At 38.6% G+C, this 17,756-nt stretch overlaps 1 protein-coding gene across 3 annotated transcripts in view; it reads left to right on the top strand.

Moving 5' to 3' along the window:
* Window positions 1-1,049: 1,049 nt before the first annotated feature.
* Window positions 1,050-17,756, top strand: part of FAM172A (family with sequence similarity 172, member A) — a 509,928-nt gene continuing 493,221 nt past the window's right edge. The window contains exon 1 of one of the 3 annotated variants that reach the window (XM_011989449.1): window positions 1,050-1,210. The gene's annotated coding sequence lies outside the window, so the exon portion shown is untranslated. The remainder of the gene's footprint in view (window positions 1,211-17,756) is intronic. The other 2 variants (XM_011989450.1, XM_011989452.1) reach the window with 2 other exon arrangements.

Raw genomic sequence — 17,756 nt, forward strand, 5'->3', positions numbered from 1 at the left:
CTCCAATTGTCTGCAGCAGAAATTCAAATTACTCAGGATGACATATAAAGCTTTTCAGAATCTGGCTGTTGCTTTCCTCTTCAGTATAAAGTGTCACTCTACAAACCATTCTAGTTCTTTCCCGAAACGAAGCCCTAACAGTCTTGCAATGCCCGAGATTCATTAAAAAGACAAGGTAAGGTCACTACCATCAATGACTTTACATTTTAGGGGGGCAGGGTACATTTGCAAATAAATAAATGAATAGCATTCTACTTTTATGAAGGAAACAAGAAAGGAGTGGAGATTAAGAAGTACAAACAGTGTGGGAGTGAAGTATACTTTAGAGAGTCTGGGATCTCCTCTTTGAAGAACATAACTGTTGGTTTACTTGCCAGCCACCAGACTTTCCTTCTCTTTAGCTGTCTCAGAGGAGAGAATGTCTAACTCAGCTTTGTTTCCCCAGCGTCTAGTTTAGTCTAATTCATTAAATTAACAGTTTTGGACTAAATAAATGCGCTGAGAGTACTATCTAAAAATTAAAAATCAGTTGCTACCGTCCCTCTCCCCAGATTTATCCTTGAAATACCTTTCAAACCTGTTTCTGGAAAAAATATTAAAATCCGTAAGAGTCCCATCTGCGTCAAGCATGATGAGAAAACTTTTGTCATTAGGATGCTAGTATTAACTTCCTATTTTACATGTTATAATTCAAAAGTAAATTTAATCTTTCAAATCTAGACCTCCCGGTTTTTCTGGAATTGAATGGACATGGTAAAGTCTGACACACTGTGAGTGGGGGGATGGGGAATTGGCTGTGAGGACATCCTCAGAATGGTTAAAATTCCGCGGGGAGAATGAGGCGTTAAGGTGGACTCGTCCTCTACCGCTACCCAGGCAGACTTCATAAAGAAGGGCGAGCAGAGTCCGCCAGTGCGTAAGAGGACTACTTAATTCACGTGGGCCTCTTTCTCCATGCCACTTAGTACCACAGGAACCTACCTGGGTCCCGCGCCCCGCCTATTTCCGGGTTGTCGCCGCCGCTGCCGTCGCGTGCGTAATGACGTGTCAGTCTCCTGCAGACCCCGGAAGTGCAACTCGAACTTGGTCGGGGCGCGGATCCCGAGAGGGAAAGTCATAACAACCGCACGAGGGAGTTCGACTGGCGAACTGGAAGGCCACGCCTCCTCCCGCCTGCCGCCTCAGCCCTGTAGCTGGGGGCAGAGCTCAGGTAGGACTGCCGTTTGCGGGGATGTGAGCTCCGGGGGCAGGCCCGGGTCGAAATCCGAGGAGGGTGCTGGCCTGAGTCGGGCTCAGGCGGGGGTCGCTGGCCTTGGGGCCCGAAGCTGTCAGGAACCACGCTGCATTCCCTGCGGACACCTCTGACTTGTGTCTGGGTCCCCGCTGATGGGCAGGTCCCATGTGCGATTTCCAACCTCCAGGCGGGAGCGACACGTGTGTTGCCTGGATGACTTTCCTTATATCGGGGCGTACGGGATTCTGGGAGTCCCTGGAGACAGAGTAATGGGCCCTCCTCCGCTTTCTTGGGAGTGGAGGTATTGTGGTTCTTGTATTAATTTTTTTTTTTTTTTCCTACAAAAAGTGTTATTAACTGCTAGCGCTTTACCAGAAGTCATTCGCTGCAGACGGATTAAAGTGCAGTTATAAAATGCTCTCAAAACTTGTAACATGCATGGGCGCGGGTGGGACGTTTCTCTGGGATGCAGTATGAATGTATGAATTAAGTGTTGAATACTTTTGACTTTGAAATAAAGTAAGTATGTTTTGGAGGCAGTCTTCTCTTTCCCTCATCCAGGTGTTTAACATATTCTTTTAGTGCTCCAGGGTCTGTATCTGTTGGGCCAAGAAACTCGTTATTTGTGTTTTGGATATGCTGTATTTAATGACATGCAATGTTGCATTTGTCCGTTTCTCCCAAATCCTCAAAAAAGCTGTAGAGGGAAAAATTCTCTGCTTTTTGTCTGCAATAGAGGGAAAAATTCTCTGGTTTTTGTCTGCGAGTGCCTTGTATATTTATCAAAATATCAATGCGATTTTTTAATGCAGTACATGACATCGTTTGTATTAACGCATGCCGTATACTGCGTAACAAATATCGCATTGATAAGGTGTATTCTTTATCCTACAATGCGAGGGACAGTTACACTGTATACATTTAGCGAATGTAGAAACTGAGTAAGAGAGTATTTTTGGATCTGCTGGTACCAGGCTTCTTTCAGAATTTTCAACTAGGCCTTACTTCCACTTAACCAGTGAACCCTACACTGAAAAGTTAGCGTGCTGAGTAAGAGAGTATTTTTGGATCTGCTTCATTAAGGCCTCAGTGACAGTGCTGGTACCAGACTTCTTTCAGAATTTTCAACTAGGCCTTACTTCCCCTTAACCAGTGAACCCTACACTGAAAAGCTCTGGATGCTTTCCAGCTATGGCTGCTCCATATGGTAGAATAAATAGTACCAAGGCCAAGAGGGAAACCATGAGCATCCACCTATTTATTCATTTAGCAGATATTTACTGGCAACCTTCAGTGTGCGGGATAGTGTTCAGGTGCTTGAGAAGACAGTCGTGAACAAAATAGAAAGTCCTTCTGCTCCTGGAACTTACATTCTAATGAATGGAGAAGTATAATTAACAAGTAAATACGTAACGAGTAGTGATTAAGAGCTATAGAGAAAGACTGGGTGCGGTGGCTCACGTCTGTAATCCTAGCATTTTGGGAGACCGAGGCTGGCGGATTGCCTGAGCTCTGGAGGTCGGGACCAGCCTGGGCAACATGGTGAACCCTGTCTCTACTAAAATACAAAAAAATTAGCCGGGTGTGGTGGCGTGCACCTGTATTCCCAGCTACTCTGGAGGCTGAGGCAGGAGAATTGCTTGAACCAGGGAGGTGGAGGTTGCAGTGAGCCAAGTTGTTCAGATCATGTGCCACATAATTTCTATTCATAATGAGTTCAATTGAGTAATTTGAGTGTGTAATTTAACAATGTCCAAAACTGTAAAAAAAATTGTAAGTGTAATCTGGTAAGAAGGAAGGGCATTTTAAAAAATCTAGAATGTCCAATTGCCCATAAGTTCAAGGTAACAACGTCTTTTTTTTTTTTTTTTTTTAAACTATTGAATGTTTTGTACACTGTCATAATTTATTAGATACTCTTGGGGGTGCTACGTTGAGCTATTTCAGTTATAAATCTCATTTAAATCAATTTCTTTGCTTTAGTGAATGAAAAATTGTATCACAATTTTATAACTCCTTGGCAAATTAAAATTGATTAATTTACTACAGATGAGATGGCAGATGACTGACTTACTCAAGGTTTCACAGCTAAGTTACAGAGAAATTAGAGACAAAAATGCTATGCTGCTTTCTCTAATATTGTTTGTTGTCTCCATTTGGAGGAAATGATCTCTTTTGTAATATACATAATTGAGATAATTTTTGCTTCAGAGAAAATAACACTGTCAAGACCATCAAAGTAAAGCATTACTGTATATTTCCATTTCTTCATATCAGATTTATTTATTTTTTTACTTGGAAATTGCTAAGAAACTAGATTTTATTTTATTTTTAAACTTTTATTCCTTTCTAACTTTTATTTTTATTTTAGTTCAGGGGGTACATGTGCAGTGACCAGATCGGTAGTTTTTCAATTCTCATCCTCTTCCCAACCTCCACCCTGAAGTAGACCCCATTGTGTACTGTTCCCTTTGTCCATGTGTACTTAATATTTAGCTCTCACATGTAAGTGAGAACATTTTGTATTTGTTTTTTTTTTTTTTTTTTCCTGCATTGATTCACATAGAATAATGGCCTCCAGCTCCATCCATGTTGCTGTAAAGGACATGATTTTATTCTTTTTTCTGGCTGTGTGGTGTTCCATGGTGTATACGTGCCACATTTTCTTTGTTCAGTCCATTGTTGATGGGTATGTAGGTTGATTCCACATCTTTGCTTTTTTGAATAGTGCTGTGATGACCATATGAGTATATGTTGTCTTTTTATTGGAATGATTTATATGCCTTTGGGTTGGTACCCAGGAATGGGATTGTTGAGTTGAATGGCAGTTCTTTCTGTTTTAGCTTTGAGAAATCTCCAAACTGCTTTCCACAGTGGCTGAAATTTACATTCCCCCCACCACTGTAAAAGCATTCACTTTTCTCCACAACCTCATCAGCAGCTGTTATTTTTTTACTTTTTAATAACAGCCATTCCAACTGATGTGAGATGGTTCTTATTTTGGTTTTGATTTGCATTTCTCTAAAACTCAGTGATGTTGATCATTTTTTCATATGCTTGCTGGCCATGTGTATATCTTGTTTTGAGAATTGTTTGTTCATGTCCTTTGCCCATTTTTTATGGGTTTTTTTTGCTTGTTAATTTGTTTAAGTTCCTTACAGATCCTGGCTATGGGACCTTTGTAGGATGCATAGTCTGCAAATTTTTTCTCCCATTCCGTAGGTTGTCTGTTTACTGTGTTGATACTTTCTTTTGTTGTGTAGAGGCTCTTTAGTTTAATTAGGTCTTTCTTTTCAACTTTTGTTTTTGTTGCAGTTGCTTTTGGAGTCTTCATATGAAATCTTTGCCAGGGCCTAGGTTCAGAATGGTATTGCCTAGATTTTCTTTCAGAGTGTTTATAGTTTTAGGCCTTACATATAAGTCTTTAATCCATCGTGAATGGATTTTTGTGTATGGTAAAAGGAAAGGGTTCAGTTTCAATCTTCTGCGTATGGCTAGGCAGTTATCCCAGAACTCTTTATTGAATAGGGAGTCCTTTTCCCATTGCTTATTTTTGACTCTGTCAAAGATCAGATGGTTTTAGGTGTGTGGCTTTATTTCTGGGTTCTCTATTCTGTTCTGTTGTTTTATGTGTCTGTTTTTGTTTTTTTTTTTTCCCCCCCCAGTACCACGCTGTTTTGGTTACTGTAGCCTGGTAGTATAGTTTGAAGTCAGATAGTGTGATGCCTCTGGCTTTGTTCTTTTTGCTTAGGATTGTTTTGGGTATTCAGGCTGCTTTTCAGTTCCATATGAATGTTAGATATTTTTTCTAGTTCTGTGAAAAATGTAATTGGTAGCCTGATAGGAGTAGCATTGAATCTGTAAATTGCTTTGAGCAACATGGCCATTTTAATAATGTTAATTCTTCCTCTCCATGAGTAAGGAATATCTTTCCATTTGTGTTGTTTCTGATTTCTGTAGCAAAGTTTTGTAATTCTCATTGTAGAGATCTTTCACCTCCCTGTTGAGCTGTATGCCTAGGTATTTTATTTCTTTTGTGGCTATTGTGAATGGGATTGCATTCTTGATTTGACTCTCAGCTTGGACGTTATTGCTGAAATGCTACTGATTTTTTGACATCGATTTTGTATCCTGAAACTATGTAGAAGTTGTTTATCAGATCTAGGAACTGTTAGAGAGAGTGGGGTTTTCTAAGTATAGAATCATTGTCATCTGTGAACAGAGATAGTATGACTTCCTCTTAATTTGGATGCCTTTCATTTGTTTCTCTTGCCTAATTGCTTTGGGTGAAATTTCCAGTGCTATGTTGAATAGTTGTGGTGAGAGTGGGCATGCTTGCCTTTTTCCAGTTTTCAAGGGAAATGTCTCTAGCTTTTCCCCATTTAGTATGATGTTCGCTGTGGGTTTGTCATAGATGGGTCTTTTTATTTAAGGTATGTTCCTTCAGTGTCTAGTTTGTTGAGAATTTTTAACACGCAGTGATGTTAAATTTTATCGAATGCCTTTTCTGCATATATTGAGATGATCATGTGGTTTTTGTTTTTAGTTTTGTTTATGTGTTCAATCACGTTTACTGATTTACATATGTTGACCCAACCTTGTATAACAGGAATAAAGCCATCTTGATCATGGTAGATTAGGTTTTTGATGTGCTTCTGGTTTTGGTGTGCTAGTATTTGTTGAGGATTCTTACATCTATATTCATCAGGGATATTGGCCTAAAGTTTTCTTTTTCCATTGTGTTTCTACAAAGTTATGGTATCAGAATGATGCTGGCTCCATAGAATGATTTGACGGGGAGTCCTTTCTTCTCAGTTTTTGGAATAGTTTAGTAGGGTTATTATCCGCTCTTCTTTATATGTTGGGTAGAATTTGGCTGTCAATATGTCTTTTCCAGGGCTGCTTCTGGGTGTAGGCTTTTTATTACTGAATCAGTTTTGAAATTCACTATTGGTCTGTTCAGGGTTTCAGTTTATTTCTGATCAATCTTGGAAGGTTGTATGTTTTGAGGAACTTATCCATTTTCTCTAAGTTTTCTAGTTTGTGTAGGTAGAGGTGTCCATAATAGTCTCCGAGGGTTTTTTGTATTTCTGTGGGGTCAGTTGTAATCTTCACTTTGCATTTCTGATTGTGTTTATTTGGACTTCTTTCCTTTTTTCTTTATTTGTCTACCTAGTGGTCTGTCAGTCTTATTCTTTCAGAGAACCACGTTTTGGTTTCATTGACGTTTTGTATAGTTTTTCATGTCTTAGTTTTGTTCAGTTAAGCTCTGATTTTGGTTTTTTCTTCTGCTAGCTTTGGGGTTAGTTTACTTTTGTTTTTTTTTTTGTTTTTTTTTTTTGGTTGCTCTAGGTGTGATGTTAGGTTGTTAATTTGAGATCTTTCTAACTACTTGATGTAGGTGTTTACTGCTATAAACTTTCCTTTGAAGACTGCTTTAGCTGTGTCTCAGAGAATCTGGTATGTCATTTCTTTGTTTTCATTAGTTTCAAAAAATATCTTGAATTCTGTCTTAATTTCATTGTTTACCCAAAGTCATTCAGGGAACAGATTGTTTAATTTCCACATAATTATATGATTTTGGAGATCTGTTCTTGTACTGTGGTTGAGAGTGTGGTATAATTTCAGTTTTTTTTTTTTTTTTTTTTAATCTGTTGAGAATTCCTTTATGGCTGAGTGTGTGGTCAATATTACATTATGTGTCATGTGCAGATAAGAAGAATGTATATTCTGTTGTAGTTGAGTGAAGTGTACTGTAGATGTCTGTTAGGTCCGTTTGGTCAAGTGTCAAGTTTAGGTCCTAAATATCTTTGTTAGTTTTGTGCCTCGATGATCTGTCTAGTACTGTCAGTGGGTGTCGAGATGAGATCTTCCACTATTAATCTTCCACTATTATTGCGTGGTTATCTAAGTCTCTTTGTAGGTCTCTAAGAACTTATTTTATGAATCTGGGTGCTCCAATGTTGAATGCATGTATATTTAGGATAGTTAATTTTCATGTTGAATTGAACCTTTTATCATTATCTAATGCCCTTCTTAGTCCTTTTTGATTATTGTTGCTTTCAAGTCTGTTTTTTGAATTACAAAATTAAAAGAGCAATCTGTCTCTTTTTTTGTTTTCTGTTTGCTTGATAGATTTTTCTCTATCCCTTACTCTGAGTCTGTGCGTATCATTGTATGTGATACGGGTCTCTTGAAGATGGTATATAGTTAGGTCTTGTTTCTTTATTCAAATTGCCACTCTGTGTCTTTTAAGTGGTGTAGTTAGTCCGTTTACATTCAGGATCAGTATTGATATGTGAAAATTTGATCCTGTTATGCTGTTAGCTGCTTGTTATGTAGATTTGATTGTGTAGTTGCTTTATGGTGTCAATGGTCTGTATACTTAAGTGTGTTTTTGTGGTGGCCAGTAATGGCCTTTCATTTTCATGTTTAGTGCTTCCATAAGGACCTCTTATAAGGCAGGTCTGGTGGTAGTGAATTCCCTTAGTATTTGCTTATCTGAAAAGGATTTTATTTGTCTTTCACTTAATGAAGCATAGTTTGGCTGGATGTGAAATTCTTGGTTAGCATTTCCTTTCTTTAAGAACGCTGAATAAAGGTCCCCAGTCTTTTCTGGCTTGTAGGGTTTCTGCTGAAAGGTCAGCTGTTAGCCTGATGGGGTTCCCTTTGTAGGTGACCTCTACCTTCTTTTTAGCTCCCTTTAAGATTTTTTCTTTTACTTTGACCATGGAGAATCTGATGACTATTTATCTTCAGGATGGTTGTCTTGAATAGCATCTTACAGGGGTTCTCCGCAGTTCCTGAATTTGAATGTCTACCTCACCAGAAAAGTTAGGGAAATTTTCATAATTTTTAATTATGTTTTCTAAGTTGCTTTCTCTCTGTGTCTGTCTTTCAGGAATGCCAGTGTGTCATATGTTTGGTCTGTTTATGTAATCCCATATTTTTAGGAGGTTTTTGTTCATTCTTTTTATTCGTTTGCCTTTATTTTTGTCTGATTGAGTTCATTTGAAGAATTGGTCTTTGAACTTTGAGATTCTTTCCTCAGTTTTGTCTATTCTGAGCACTTCTGATTGTATTATGACATTTTTTTAGTGAGTTTTTCAGCTCTATCACATCAGTTTGGTTCCTTCTTAAAATGACTATTTCATCTTTAAGTTCTTGTATTGTTTTATTGGATTCCTTGGATTCCTTGGATTGGGTTTCAACTTTCTCCTGAATCTTGATGATTTCCTTGCCATCCGCATTCTGAATTCTATGTCTATAATTTCAGACTAGTTAAGAACCATTCTTAGGCAGGTGGTGCAGTCATTTGGAGGTAGGAAAACACGCTGACTTTTTTTTTACTTTGGAATTATTGATATTTATTATTTCCTATGCTATAACATAGTTAAAGCTAATTTTCAGGAAGAAAGTTTCATTTTGTAATTATTCATTATTATACTGTGATGGGGAGGGCTTTAGTATTCTTTTTTCCTGGTTATTCCTTTTTTAAAAAAAAAAATATTTTAGGTTTGGGGATACATGTGTAGGTTGGTTACATAGATAACATGTGTCATAGGGTTTGTTGTATGTATTATTACATCACCCAAGTATTAAGCTCAGTATCCAATAGTCATCTTTTCTGCACATTGCCCTCCTCCTCACCTCCCTCTCTTAAGTAGACCCCAGTGTCTATTGTTACTTTCTTTATGTTCATAAGTTCTCCTAATTTAGCTCACATTTATAAGTGAGAACATGCAGTATTTGGTTTTCAGTTACTGTGTTAGTTTGCTAAGGATGATGGCCTCCAGCTTCATCCATGTTCCCACAGAAGACATGATCTCATTTTTTTTTATGGCTGCGTAATATTCCATGGTGTGTATCTACCACATTTTCTTTATCCAGTCTGTCATTGATGGGCATTTAGTTTGATTCCATGTCTTTACTGTTGTGAACAGTACTGCAGTGAACATTCACGTGCCTGTGTCCTTATAATAGATATTCTTCCTCTGAGTGTATACCCAGTGTCGGTATTGCAGCATCAAATAGTAGCCCTGCTTTTAGCTCTTTGAGGAAAAGCTATACTGCTTTCCACAATGGTAGAACTAATTTACACTCCCACCGACAATGTATCAGGGTTCCCTTTTCTCCACAACTTTGCTGGCATATGTTATTTTTTGACTTTTTAATAATAACCATTCTGACTGGTGTGAGATGGTATCTCATTCTGGTTTTGATTTGCGTTTCTCTAATGATCAGTGATATTGAGCTTTTTTTCATATGTTTTTTGTGTACGTGTATGTCTTTTAAGAAGTATCTGTTCATGTCTTTTGTTTACTTTTTAATGGGGTTGTTTGTTTTTCTCTTACAATGTTGTTTAAGTTCCTTGTGGATGCTGGACTTTCTCCTGAATCTTGATTTTTGCCAACTATGCATCTGACTAAGACAGATTTTTTTCCCATTATGTAGGTTGTCTGTTTACTCTGTTGATAGTTTCTTTTGCTGTGCAGAAGCTCTTAAGTTTAATTAGATTCCATTTGTCAGTTTTTGCTTTTGTTGTGATTGCTTTTGGTGTCTTTGTCATGAATTCTTTGCCCGTTCGTAGGTCCAGGATGGTATTGCCTAGGTTGTTTTCCAGGGGTTTTATAGTTTTGGGTTTTACATTTAAGTCTTTAATCCATTTGAGTCTATTCTTGTATATGGTATAAGGAAGGGGTCCAGATTCAGACTTCTGCATATGGCTTGCCACTTATCTCAGCACCATTTTTTTAATAGGGAGTCTTTTCCCCTTTTCTTGTTTTTGTCAGCTTTGTCAAAGATTAGATGGTCATAGATGTGTGGCCTTATTTGTGGGCTCTTTATTCTGTTCTATTGGTCTATATACTTGTTTTTGTACCCATACTATGCTGTTTTGATCCCTGTAGCCTTGTAGTATGGTTTGAAGTCAGGTAACATGATACTCCAGCTTTGTTCTTTTTGCTTAGTATTGTGCTGGCTATTTGAGCCATAAAATTACTTTTCTGGTTCCATAAAAATTTTAAAATAATTTTTTCTAGTTCTGTGAAGAATGCCTTTGGTAGTTTGATAGGAATAGCATTGAATCTGTAAATTGCTTTGGGCAGTAGCCATTTTAATGATATTGATTATTCCTTTCCACCAGCATGGGATGTTTTTCCATTTATTTGTGTGTCATCTCTGATTTCTTTCAGCAGTGTTTTGTAATTCTCATTGTAGAGATCTTTCACCTCCCTTATTAGCTGTATTCCTAGATATTTGTGTGTGTGTGTGGCAGTTTTGAATGGGATGGCCATTCTGAATTGGTTCTCAGTTTGGTTGTTGTTGGTATACAGGAATGCTACTGATTTTTGTACATTGATTTTGTATCCTGAAACTTTGCTGAAGTTATCAGCTGAAGGAGCTTTTGGACTCATACTATGGGGTTTTCTCAATATAGAATCATGTCATCTGCAAACAGGTAGTTTGACTTTCTTCCTATTTGGATGCCCTTTATTTCTTCCTTTCATCTGATTGCTCTGGCTAGGACTTCCAATACTAAGTTGAATAGATGTGGTGAGAGAGGGCATCCTTATCTTGTGCGGTTTTTCGGGGGAATACTTCCAGCTTTTGCCCATTCCATGTAATGTTGACTGTGGGTTTCTCATAGATGTGTCTCATTATTTTGAGGTATGTTCCTTCAATACCCAGCTTATTGAGAATTTTTAACGTGATGGGATGTTGAATTTTATCAAAAGCCTGTTGAAATAACCATATGGCTTTTGTCTTTAGTTCTGTTCATGTGATAAATCACATTTATTGATTTTCGTATGTTGAACCAGCCTTGCATCCTGGGGATGAAGCCTCCTTGATCATGGTGGATTAGCTTTTTGATGTGCTATTGGATTTGGTTTGCACGTATTTTGTTGAGGGTTTTTGCACCAGTGTTCATCAAAGATATTGGCCTGAAGTTTTCTTTTTTTGTTGTTTCGCTGTCAGATTTTAGATCAAGGTGATGCTGGCCCCATAGAGTGAGTTGGGGAGAAGTTCATCCTCCTCAGTTTTTTGGAATAGTTTCTGTAGGAATGGTACCAGCTTTTCTTTGTACATCTGGTAGAATCTAGCTGTGACTCCATCAGGTCCTGGGCTTTTTTTGGTTGGTAGGCTATTTATTAGTGATTCAATTTTGGAGCTTGTTAATGGTCTGTTCAGGGAATCTGTGTCTTTCTGGCTCAGTCTCGGAAGAGTGCATATGTCCAGGAATATATCCATCATACCTAGGTTTTCTAGTTTGTTTGCGTAGAGGGATGTTAATAGTAGTTTCTGATGGTTGTTTTTGTTTCTGTGGGGTCAGTAGTAACATTCCCTTAGTAATTGCTAATTGTGTTTATTTGGATCTTCTCTTTTTTCTTCTTAACTAGCCTAGCTAGTGGCCTTTTTTTTTTTTTTCCCAAAAAATCAACTCCTTAACTTGTTGATCTTTTGAATGGTTTTTTGTGTTTTGAGTTCCTTCAGTTCAGCTCTAATTTTTGTTATTTCTTGTCTTCTAGCTTTGGGGTTGATTTGCTCTTGTTTCTCTCATTCTTTCAGTTGTGAAGTTAGGTTGTTAATTTAAGATGTTTCTAGTTCTTTGATGTGGGCATTTAATGCTTTGAATTTTCATTTTAACATTGTTTAGTCGTGTCCCAGAGATTCTGGTATGTTCTATCTTTGTTCTCATTATTTTCAAGGAACTTCTTGATTTCCGCCTCAATTTCATTATGTACCCAAAAGTCATTTGGGAGCATGTTGTTTAATTTTTATGTATTTGTATGGTTTTGAGTGATTTTCATTGTGTTGACTTACATTTTTATTGTGCTGTGGTCCAAGAGACAGTCTGACTTTTTGAGTTGCCAGAGTCCTTCCTGTGGTTCTTCATCTTTGTGGCCGGATGTTCCTTTAATCTTTGTTGTTGCTGTCCTTTGGATGGGCCTTTTTGCTTTTATACTTCTTGATGCCTTTGAGGGTTTGACTGTTCTTTAAGTTGGTTTCAGTTAGCTGTCTTCATTTCTGGATGATTTCAGGGAACCAAGGTTCAGCTCAGCACTCCTGGGCTGCATGCTTTAACCCTGGAGGGTTGTAACCGGGCCCACAGCTTTGTTCTCTGACCCCCTGAGGTTAAGCATCTGCTGTGCTGGAGGAGCTGAGGTGTTCCCAGTTCCCTTGTAGCAGCACTCCCATGGAGGGTGCTGACAAAAGCCCTTCATTAGGCCAGTGACAGAAGGGTCTGTGTTCGTGTGCACCAGCAGTGGAGAGAGGTTGTAGGCATGTGCATACTGGCAAAGCAGTGGGGGGAGGCTGTGGGCGGGTGTGTGCTGACAGGGGCCTGTATCAGTTTGTTTTCATGCTGCTGATAAAGATGTACTTGAGACCAGGCAATTTACAAAATAAAGAGGTTTAATGGTTTTATAGTTACTTATGGCTGGGGAGGCCTCACAATAATGGTGGAAGGCAAGGAGGAGCAAGTCACATCGTACATGGATGGAAGCAGGCGAAGAGAGAGATTGTGCGGGGAAACTCCCATTTTTAAAACCATCGGATCTTGTGAGACTTACTATCATGAGAACAGCATGGGAAAGACACGCTCCCATGATTCAATTACCTCCCACTGGGTCCTTTCCACAACACATGGGAATTCAAGATGAAATTTGGGTGGAGACATAGGCAAACCATATCAGAGCCCATCTGCAGAAGTTCTCTGATGGTTAGGTGACATCAGCCAGCTGATGAGCTGTGGCGGTGGCCATTGGGAAGTGCCCCTGTTGGATATCTGAGACTATGCTGCAAGCTTATCTGGCCAGGCAGTGACTGGTAGAGGCTGGCAGACAGGGTTAGGGTGCTCAGATCAAACTGGCTGTGTCCCCCGGCAAGTTAGCCCTGTTCTGTCCAGGCCTGACAGTCAATATATGCTAAAGCCGCGTAGAGGAGCATGATGAGCTTTCGGTGATAGCCATCCCTAACTGTGCTCCACTGTAGCCATTTCCGTGCCAAAGCCTCTGAGCTCTGAACAGGCTGGAGTCCTGTCCCTGCCACTTCTCCAAGCAGTTCTCCCTGCTAGCTCAAATGTCCATGGGGGTCATCAGGTCTCGTGTAGCTAGGATTCTGGAGGTCCATGGTGAGAGTAGGCCACTCCACACCTATTGAACTCACTCCTCCAGGAGCCACTCAAGGCCAGAAATGAATCCTGGTGCTTGGCAACCCTGTGTTGAGTTCCCAGCTTCCTCCTCCTTCAGTCCAGGGTCTGTGTCCTTTATCTGTTCACTCTCAGTGCCTTCCTTCCAAAGATTTTCTTGAAGTTTGCTGGTGTTCTTGATGGTCTCTTCTCTAGATGGGAGAAGCTCTTCCTCCATCTAGCCGGCCATTGTGGCTCTTCTTTCTTTGTATATTTATTTTAATCGTAGTCTAGATTGATAATGTGCCAAGCCCTGCTTTGCTCAGAAGTTAAAGAGGTGCTAACAAGACTAAGACTGTGGATTTGGGCCCTTGTAAGGCCCTTTAATAGCTCTTTACAGGAATGATTATAACCACCAGTATAACTACTAACTACTTGGGATATAGCTAGTATTCCTATTCCCTGCCAATCATATTGCCATCATATGTAATCTAGTATAAGAAAACAGTAGAAAAGGTACTTGTACCTCAGGAGACACACTATTTGTATTAAAAAGAATAATTCAGAGTAAATATCCAAGTTAATGAAGACATACAAGTGATACCCCTTTCCTCTACAAAGCATAGCTTAGTTTTATGTGCTTATATAAAATGTGGAGCAAGCTACAATTGTGATCAAGACTATAACCTAAGATGAGGCAAGTAAAAAATGTGAAAAGATTGATTAATTGTTAGATTAGATGCTCTCTTGATTTGAATTACCCATTCTTCTTGTTATCATCACTTTTGCCTGTACTATGGAAATGACTCTGGAATTAAGTAGTTTGGAATTTTGTTAATAATCTTGATCCATTTGGTTTAATACACTCTGATGTAATTTGAATACTTTGATTAAATGGTCATATCTGAGACTTGATGGGAAGAAAGGTCAGATCAGGCAGGTTGAGGATGTTGGGATAAAAAAGAAAGGATTTCTTTCAGTAGGGATTGGCTAAATGGGGATAAGACTCTGGTCTCAGAAGAGATGGAGAGCAGGAGAGATAAATGAACAGGGAAAGGCCTAAGATCTAGATAAGGGAAAAAAAACATGGCAAGAGTCAGGCAGATTTTCAGTTATTCGAATCAGTAATAGATGTATACGTAGTCATAAGGCAATCTGGACTTCATATTTGAGGATATTACCTTCTGGTTGGGTGTCTGCTATGAAGGTAAGACTTTAGTATAATGTTTTGTATTACAATAGATGGAAGTATATATAGGATACTATGGGAGTGTTGTAAGGCTTTTCCTGGGGTTGGAGAAAATTATCCTTAAGTTCAGAACCTAAGGATGGATCATTTAAAATAAAGCAGAAAGACATTCTAGATAGAAGAAATAGCTCTTAGCAGTCTGATGTTTGCAAAAACAAAAAGCAATTTACAGTTACTAGAGGAGAAAATTTGATTGTAGTGAGAGATGGAGTTGAAGGAGGAAATAGGAGCCACATCATGGCTATGTGTGTGTGTGCATAAGATGTGGGCAGAGAAGGCTTGTATAATTTGCCGAGGAGCTTGGACTTGCCTCTGTAAGCAGCAGGAACTATTGAGTGGTTACTCTTATCTTCTATTTAGTAAAAAACATAATCTTGCCCAAACAGAAGTCTGGCCTTTGCCCTCACTTTACGCATGATAATGCCTTGGGCCACACTAATGGTGTGATTGAGGATTGGGGCTGGCTACGTCTGTTATAGTCTTCAGGTCGGTGCTGCCCATGCCAGAAATACTAACTATGTGACTTAGGGTGGGGCATTTGGTTAAGTAATATCAGTTAACCTGGAGGCTGACCTCAACCATATAGACAGTTAATTAGTCATTCATACCTAAGTAACAGAGCCCCAAGAAAAACACTGAATACTCTGTCTTCTGTGAGCCTTCCTAGTTGGCAATACTCTGTGTGTGTTGTTAAACAGACAGCAGGAGAATGATGTGACCATGATGTCATGGGGAGAGGACAATGGCAGTTCCATGTTTGGTACCTTCCTAGTCTGTCTTATGTGCTTCTTTTCTTTGTCCTGTTAATCTATATCCTTTCCCTGTAATAAACTAACTGTGAATAGAATAGCTTTCAGTGAGTTCCGTGAGTCTTTCCAGCAAATTATGGAAACAGAATGGTTTTGGGAATCCTCTGAACTTACAGTGGTGTGAGAAGTTGGGTAGTTTCTTTTGTGGATTTTTCTGTCTATCTCTGTAGGTGCAAAAAACCCTTTGCATCATCTTTCTCTGCTTCTTTCTTTCTCTAATTTAGGACAAAATTGGCCTTTCAGTTTGAAAGCAGCGATAAACATACAATGCTGTTGAAGTAATGCATCTTCTAAGATGAGAGGATATTGGGGAAAATATCAAGACTATTATAATACAAATGCCCCTAAACATAATACAATCCCCTGATACTCTCCTTTCTAATTGCTATTGACTGAATTATGTCCCTCCAGTTTGTATATTGAAACCCTAACCCCAGTATGATTGCGTTTGGTTTTATTAAGGTTAAATGAGGTCAGAGGATGGGACCTTGACCCCATAGGATTAGTGTCTTCATAAGAAGAGACATGAGAGAGACCATTCTCCTGGTCACTTTCTCTTTACCATGTAAGGACATGGTGAGAAAGTAAAAATCTGCAAACCAGGAAAAGAGCCCTTGTCAGAAACCAACCAACCCTCCTGGACCTTGATCTAGGACTTCTAGCCTCAAGAGCTGTGAGAAAATAAATTTAACTTGTTTAAGCAACCCAGTCTATGCAGTTTTGTTATTGCAGCCTGAGTAGACTGATACAAATTGTAATACCATGAATTGGGATGTCACTGTAATACCTAAAAATGTAGATGTGACTTTGGAGCTGGAATATAGAGAGGGCCTGCAGAACAGAGTGTCAAACCAAAAGAGATTATTCTTGAACCGTAATGATGGAGTGGAATTTGCCTTCCTAAGTTTGGCACTTGTTTGGAACCCATCACCCTTTTCTTTCTTCTAATGTCTCCCTTTTGGAATGGGAATGTCTATTGTTTCCCTGTCCCACTGTTGTATTTTGGAAATACATAACTTGTCAGATTTCACAGGTTTACAGCTGGAGAGGAATTTTGCCTTAGGGTGAATCATACCTCATTCTTATCCATACCTAATTTAGATGATACTTAGATGAAACTTTGGACATTAGGCATTAGAGTTGATGATGGAATCAGTTAAGACTTTTGGGGCTGTTGGGATGGAATGAATGCATTTTGCGTGTGATAAGGACATGAATTTTGAGGAGGCCGGTGGCAGAATGCTATTGACTAAATTGAATTTCCCCATAATTCATATATTGAAGCCATAACATACAGTGTAGCTGTATTTGGAGTAAGGAGGTCATTAAGGTTAAATGAGGTCATAAGGATGGGACCCTGATCCACTAGGATTAGTGTCCTTATAAGAAGAGACACCAGAGAGCTCTCCCTTTATCCAGTAAGAATGCAGTCTTCTGAAAGCCAGAAAGAGAGTCTTCACCAGAAACTGGTCCTTTTGTATCTTTTTCTGGGACTTCTAGCCTCCAGACTGTAAGAAAACAAATTTCTGTTGTTTAACCCACCTAATGTGTGGTATTTTGTATGGCCGCTCAAGCAGATTAATGTACTAATTGATAGCTAGTCTTTGTTGTTGTTGTTAACCAGCAGTTAGATTATTTGTGATCTAGTAGAGCACGGTTTCCTATATATTCCTTTTAAAGTTGAGTCATCTGAAATTATTAAAAAACTTGAAGAAATGTATCAGAAAGACCTCAATGAGGACTTTTAGATTATATATCTTAAATGACTGAGCAAACAACACAGGTATATGAAAGTAGAAGGAAAGATGAAATGAAAGGTTTTGGAAAACTAATATACCTGTGTTCATGTTTTAAGAAGATTCAATACAGCTTTCCCCCCTACATTTAGAAAGGAGTTCAGTTGAAAATATTCGTCTTCTAATAAGATTTATCACAGATTTAAGGAGCTGTGTCCTTTAGAACATTTTAAAAAATGAATTTACAATAACCTGCTACATTGAGGTACTTGTAGGGCTATAGAGTTAAAGGATGTTTCAATTAGGTATAAAAAACAAAGGAGCATCTAATAGAACTCAAACTATTAGATATATATTCATCCATAATTATGTGTGTGTATATGTTCCTACTGTTTTCTAGGCATGGTGAAAGCATTTTGGTAGACATCTTTTCAGTTGAAAATAGAAAAATCTAGGACAGAATCCATATTTGAGGAACTAAGTATAATATTTGAATTATAAGCATTTAAGTTTTTTACTTACAGAATTGAAATGGAATAACATTATAGAAATTTACCAATAAGATTTCAAGAAAATGTATAGCAGAGAAAAATGAAAA

Source organism: Mandrillus leucophaeus, unplaced genomic scaffold (genome assembly GCF_000951045.1).
Source record: "Mandrillus leucophaeus isolate KB7577 unplaced genomic scaffold, Mleu.le_1.0 Scaffold353, whole genome shotgun sequence".
Taxonomy (NCBI): domain Eukaryota; kingdom Metazoa; phylum Chordata; class Mammalia; order Primates; family Cercopithecidae; genus Mandrillus; species Mandrillus leucophaeus.